At 35.1% G+C, this 7202-nt stretch overlaps 1 long non-coding RNA gene across 1 annotated transcript; it reads left to right on the top strand.

Moving 5' to 3' along the window:
* Window positions 1-406: 406 nt before the first annotated feature.
* Window positions 407-2853, top strand: LOC113343380. The gene is made up of 5 exons (XR_003357214.1): window positions 407-632; window positions 754-881; window positions 1975-2062; window positions 2151-2236; window positions 2626-2853. It is a non-coding gene; the product is annotated as an uncharacterized LOC113343380 (long non-coding RNA).
* The last annotated feature ends 4349 nt before the right edge of the window (window positions 2854-7202 follow it).

Genomic DNA, 7202 nt, shown 5'->3' with positions numbered 1-7202 from the left:
TTGAAGAACCGCCTAGCCCGTCATAATGCAAATGTTAAAATTGACAGTTTTTTATTTCATTGAATAAGTCTTGCTATTCAAAAGGATGTCGGAGCGCAGCTTGTTACTAGGCTCCCAACAATGGCTTTGCAAGAATCTCTCCTTGTTATTAATTAAATAATAATTTACATTCAAAAAAAAAAAAATTCAGTTAGCAGCTATTTACTTCGTACTTGCTTGGCCGTCGGAATAACCTGAGATGAACGGTTTAGATTATGGATGAAAAAGTCAAATCACCGTGACCTCAAGTGGCAGATTTTTATTTCTCAAACATCAAAATGTTAATGCTTTAAGTTGCATCGAAACTTCAAAACCTTTTACAACCCTATGTATTCCTTTCTCTTTCTCTCTCGCTCTTTCTCTCCGCCTCCACTTCCCTCCGTCTGTAGATCTGCCTCCGTCTCTCACAAAAAGATGAGAACACCCCCGCCTCTTGTTAATATTGAAGATGCAGAACCTCGTGAAAACCCTAAAATGCAAAGCCATTTCATTTTTCAAATCCAAGAACCTCCATCTTTTCCACCATGAATCCAAAACCACAGAAACTCCAATCAATCATACACAATCCCTAATCGAAGTGATGAAAATGATGAGTAAGTATCAATATTTGATTTATTTGTCAATGAAACTTGATTTTTCATGTACGATTTGATTTGCTATGAGAGATTTTTTGTTTTGTTTTTTAATCTAGACCTTTTTTTCTATATTGTGCAGGTGTACCTGAAGCACATCATTCCCTTTTGTGTTTCCAGTTAACTGGGAAGAGTAGAAAATGCGGGCCGATGATATAACACCGGAAAAAGATAAACATGAACTATACCCTCTTTAGTATACGGACTGAAGTATGTATTTTTTTTCTTGTTTGTTACCCGTTTCTCTGTTTTCACTTTTTAGTGTTTTTTGTTGTTATTATTATGATTATTCTGTATTATTTAATTTTTTTTCAACCAATTTAACAAAGGAAATTTGGTAATGGGGCTTAATTTCCATTTTGTTGGCATATTGCCATGATTAATAGATGTTAAACACGAGTCTTTCCTCATATCAATGTGGCTGTGATCAAAGATATGTTTAATTATGTATTGACATTGCCATACTTGAATAATGTTAAGAGCAAAATTGAGACAAAAACACCTAAAGAGAAAACCAATATGAATTATGAAAAAAGAAATATGTGATAATGTCCATACCTCTAAAATCACTTTTTGTTGGAGCAAAAGTCTCTTTAACAATCTAGGGTTAGTTTGGGTTCTACTTGTGTCATAAATCCCTTTGGCCTTTCTGCTCTTGCAAGTAGCTAGGAGTGATCAGATAGACATACATACGCCTCCATCTTATCTCTTTTCATGCTCTACTTTGAGTTAGTCGTATTCAAACTGTAGTTTCATCCTTCGATGTTTGTGTGCAAGCTTAAGATTTAGCTTTTCTGATTTTAATGACCATTCATGTTCTACTTTGAGATAGTTTTGTTCGTGTTATGAAATTACGTTTGTATCGGTTGTTCATTCTTGTGTGCGGGCTTAAGATGAATGAAAAAAGGTGTAGAAGGCTACTGTGTACATGTTATTTTGGTCCAAGTTTGAGCATGAAACACTGATACAACATGTGCTTGCAAGTGTTAAGATACAACATTTTTTGCAAATACTGATTGCACTCCAGTCACACAATAGTTCAACATTCCGGGCAAGTTCTTAGTTTCCTAGTACAACGTCAGGCATTAATTGTGGGTTAATTTGATCCCTTGTTGTTTATTACCATTGTTTTCCAAATTTCTCATGTGTTCACATATGATCCAGCTTACACATTCGCTGCTTTGTATGTTTAAGCCAATATACTATATTACTGCAGTTAGAGTTAGGGTCTGATTCTTGTCTTGAATTTCTGCCGGATATCTTGTTATCCCACACTTAACTTGAGCTCTTTGTTTTTATGTAGTACCTATGATGATTGTGCTATAATTATGTTTGGCGTTACTTCCCGTGTGGTGTAGGATAATGTCTCGATGGCACAGGAATATCCGCAGGTTTGTTTCATCTATTATCAACCGCTTGTTTAGTTTGAAGACATAATGCACTTGTGGAAGATCTTTAAATATGTGAATGTATATACAGGGACTGTCAGATGGGTAAAGGATGCTCATGCATATGATAGACCAATGGGAATGGACTCTTGCACCTAGTGTGTCTCCTTCTCCCAGGTATTGCTTTTTGTAACTAACTTTGACTTGTTTTGTTTCAGAAGAAAAAAGCTAAAAAATATGGAGATTGAAGATAAGGTGTTTCAATTTTTGTCTCCTACTTGTGTCATTTTTTTTTTTGCTTAAAAAGGATATGATAAGTACCTTCCATTTATGTTGCATGTTTCCTTCGTATCCAAATTGCAGTATTCACATCTCCAGGCTCCCCTTTCTAGTCACTGCAAAATTAGAATTTCCTGTAACAATCTCTTATTTTTCTTAATGAATGTTCTCGTGGTAAAATCTCTAATTTAAGACATATATTATTCTTATAAAAGATCGTAACAGTTCTCTTTGCGACATTCCATCCAGATGATTGAATTTCTTCCCTTTCCCTCTTTCTCTTGCAGGTGCTTATTTAGAAGCTACACAGAGATGCAGAGAAAATTGTGCTCAGATGGGGAAGACTTGGAAAGGGGATGGTTTGGTGGTTAATCGTCTTCGGAGATCCAACAGTGGTGTTGAATATATGTTCCATGTTTTTACTTAATTAACTACCTCTATGCATTTTCTCTGGAAATGTAATAACAATAATTTTTCATTAATAAATAAAGAGTATCTGAGAATTTTTGAGTAAACAGATTCATTGGTATCAGTGATTACCATAGATTCTACTTTGCTACACTTGATACCAATTTGCGACCAATGGGTTCTTAAAGTCTTTGTCATACGGCCTAAAGACACCAATAACAGTAACAGTTTGCTAGTTTTCATATGTCCAAAATGTAACCTACAGCTACATGTAAAACATTTGATGCGTTTTTATGAAGCTTTTGGTCATGTCGCTTTTGATTCCGTGTGACTATAGCTCATGAATTGACCATGTTAAATTATTTTTTTACGTGTCTGAATGATAGGGATGACCATGATTCTATAGATTTAGTGTAGCTATAAGTCATGAATTAGCCATGCTGAAACTCTTTTTGCATGTCTAAATAATAGATGTAGCCATGGTTAAATAAATCCATGTGGCTTTAGAATAAACAATGGTCACATCGAAATCATATATCGTATCTTAAGAAAGTCTATTGCCATGGTTTTACAATTTGAATGTGACTGTAGGTCACGAATTAGTCATGATAAAATGACTTTTGCGTGTCTGATTGTCAGCAAAGGCCATGGTTCAAATAATTCCATGTAGCGTTAAAGTAAGTAGTAGCCACATTAAACATAAATTGTGTGGCTATAAGGAACTTATGGCCATGGTTGTAGAAAAAATGCTTAACTACTTAAAAAAATCAGGGTACCATATAGACACGGTTACATGGATATGGCCATGATAAATCATGTGCAATAGTCACTCGAAGTTTATGTAGCCATAAAGGTACCCTTTTGTCATGGAACCTGATGCCACATTTTTGGAGTGAAAAAAATTCATGGCCAAAAGCCTATGGATACAGTGATTAAGTGTGGCCTACGTGAAGATTTGTACTAGTGATGGAAAATAGAATAAATCCTTGTGTATTCCGTAGTATTGATCTTCCCTGATCCATTCTTTATGTATTACTGTGAGGCTCCGTAAAGTGTCGTATGTTGAGCATTAAACGACCAAGTTGATTATTTTTATGATTAGCTATCTTGTTGTTCCGTGAGGTACTTTATGTCGAACATATTCAACTAAATTAATCATCTTGTTTGGTTATTTAGTTGTTGCTCCGTAAGTTTTCTTATGACGAGCATGACCAATTAAATTGATTACTTTTGTGATTGGTTTGGTTGTGTATTTCGATTAGATTAATTATGGGTTCTCTTGTGATTAATCTAATTGTATATTTTTGAGTCTCCATAAGTTCACTTATGTTGAACATTTTCGATTAAATTAATCATGGGTTCTCTTCTTGTTAATTTAATTGAGTATTTTGGATTCAAATTCATACTTGTATTGTAGGATCCAAATGTCGCACAATAATAAGATCTCGCGAGAATGTAGGGAAGCTTGCGAGAGAACGTAGCATGTGTGCAAATTAAGATCCAACGTGAGCCTGCGAGAACATCGCACGGTGATTCCGAAATTAGGGGAAATGTTAGTTGTATCCCACCACATATGAGCTGTCATCCACTATGTAAATATCTATATAAAGATAAAGGTAGGAGAGAGAAAAGTAACTTGTATTATTATTATCTTCTTATTCTTCCCAAAAAACCAGAGAGAGAGAGAGCTCCAAATACTCATTAATGGAGTCTCCATGTAATCAAGATGTAATTACAAATAATCATAATAAACCCTGACCGCGTGGATGTAGATCAAATTGATCGAACCACGTAAATCTTGTGTCCTCTTACAATTTTAGCATTCTTATCATCATTTTTATGTTTAGATCTACAAATTATTATAAGGGGTGTGTTGTAGGATTTCCTTCAACTACATGTATGTGATTTGTTATGTCCAAAGAAATCCTTCTTTTCTTTCGAAATTAAGGTCTCTCTTGTTGTTCTTTCGGGAATGACATAATATGGGGGAGAGTTCTTTTGAACTTGCGCTTAATTGCCAAATCTTTGTGGGGAGTGCGGCTGTGGAATATTATACGGGTTATCTTGTATCTTTACAAACTCCTTGGTGAATGCATTTAGATTCGGCTTTATGATTGCATCTAAATAAGATGATATACTTTTGCTTTCTTTTGGTCAAGAAATTTCTCTTTCGGAAATTTCATTAGGATCCCGTTCTTGTACCTTTTCCAATTTTATTGACAAAAAGGGGGAGAATTAATATGTAGTTCACACTACAAATACATATGGTTTTTGGATCATTATGTAAGGGGGAGTGGTTTCCATGTGAGATGGAGTATTGCCTAAGGGGGAGTGATACATATCACCATAGTATTGTTGTTGAATTTGTGATACAATTGGACTTTGACTCTGTGTAATGATACTATGACATTGTATAACAATGATTGAGAACTATTATTTTCTTATCGTTATAGCTACGTATTTTCAACAACGATGATGTTAAACTTACAACCTTTGGGATCATTGGAGTACTTGGAAGTGACAAAGATTTCGAGTAATGTTGAAGATTAGGCATGTGGAATAGGAGCTACAAAAGTTAATTTATTTATTTTTTGTATTCCATATGTATTAATAATTTTATCACTAAAATTGACAAAGGGGGAGATTGTTAGAGCATTGCTCGGTCGAACTCGCATGCGTTGCTATCTCAAGCATGTTTGTAAATGTTGGTGATCAAAACTATAAGTCTTGATTTCTAGCCTATATATCTAAAGGTCTCGAACTAGGATACAAAGTATAGTTGATCTCAAGACTCCATGACAATCATCATACAATACGAAGAACTACTCAAGGAACTGGTGGAACTTCATCGATTAAAAGGTATGTGGAGACTTGAACTTATCTGTCACTCAAAAGTCTATCTACTTTATCTCCTATTCTTGAAACAAAAGTCATGTTGATATATAGACTTTCATTATACACATTTTCTATTTCGAGTCGAGTTTAACTCGCCTAACTATTTCTCAAAATATGTGTTGGTAATCTTTCCCTTTAGCCAAATTCATCTTTACCTAGTGACGAATGTCATGTTATGTTTCAATCACTTTGGAAATTCCTCTGACGAAAAATGGTCTGTGAATAACGGCTATATAACGTCCTCTGAGAATGTTTCAATGATTGAAATGAGAGTTTAGATTACATAACCATTGGTAGGATATAAGCATTGTTGTGGAAACACATATATGTATAAGTCCTTATTCCTTGAACCAAAGTTTGCGAACTTTGTTGATCAAGAGAAACGGAATGTGGCGTGAGCCAAGTCCGCGAACTGGCGGAATTTCTCGACCCGAGAATTTCTGCTGGAGTTTGTGAACTCCTTCCGCGAGCTTAAGTCCGCGAACCCAGTCCGCGAACTTGAGCAGGTTATGTCTAAAATCGGTTTTTCTTGAACTCATGTTTATATAAACTAAGGAATGCTTTTGCAAACCGTGGCTATAAAGTTGATGAACCGATTCGAGTGAATCAGACCGTTTTTTCTTCGATTGTGTCTTGTGTAGTTACATAAGATCTAAGCAATTGAACAACTCTCTAACTAGTTCATTTGAGTCATTTGGACTAGTTATGGTGAAGAAGAATATGGTGGATATGAAAGTGATCATATGGTTAACCATTTGGTTAACTATTGTTGAACCAACAAATACTAATGTTTGGGAACATATATAAACCCAAAATTGGACATTTCATTTGTGTGTAACAAGCTAAGGTTTCGATCCAACGGTTGAGAAATTTTAGCTTGAATCTAATCAGGTTTTCATCTAACGGTGAAGATTGAATGCTTTGTTACCAATATAACATTGTTTGCAAACCCTGACTTGAAAGACTATATAAAGGAGAACTCTAGCAACTTGGGAAACCTAATCCTTACACCTTACGTCTGATACTAGTTGCATAGCTAGAGTCAATTCTCCTTCTAATCTTTGGTTTCTTCTTCTAAAACCAGGTTAACGACTAAAAGACTTCATTGGGATTGTGAAGCCAGACCGATACTACTTTTTTGTAGTTGTGTGATCTGATCTTGCTGTTTCTATCGTTTTGAGTACAATTGTAATAATTGGCTTGAGATTTATATCTCCGATAGGCAAGATAGAAAAGTAATCACAAACACTTCGTCTCATCGTTTGTAATTCCACAATATCTTTTTTTGCTGCATCGATTAAGATTATTGTGAGGTGATTGATAATACTAGGTTGTTCTTCGGGAATATAAGTCTGGTTTATCAATTGGTTCCTGTTCACCTTGATTTATCAAATGACGGAACAAAACTCGTAGGTACATTCGTGGGAGACAGATTTATCTATTGCCGTAGACTTTTCTGTGTGATACAAATTTGTGTATTGAAGTCTTCGACTTTGGGTCGTAGAAACTATTAGTTGTGGGTGATATCAGCCAAGGGAATCAAGTACGTAGCATCCTGCTG

The sequence above is a fragment of the Papaver somniferum genome, unplaced genomic scaffold (assembly GCF_003573695.1).
Source record: "Papaver somniferum cultivar HN1 unplaced genomic scaffold, ASM357369v1 unplaced-scaffold_57, whole genome shotgun sequence".
Lineage (NCBI taxonomy): Eukaryota > Viridiplantae > Streptophyta > Magnoliopsida > Ranunculales > Papaveraceae > Papaver > Papaver somniferum.
Note: the sequence above shows the minus strand (reverse complement) of the source record. Positions and strands in the feature narration are given on the sequence as shown.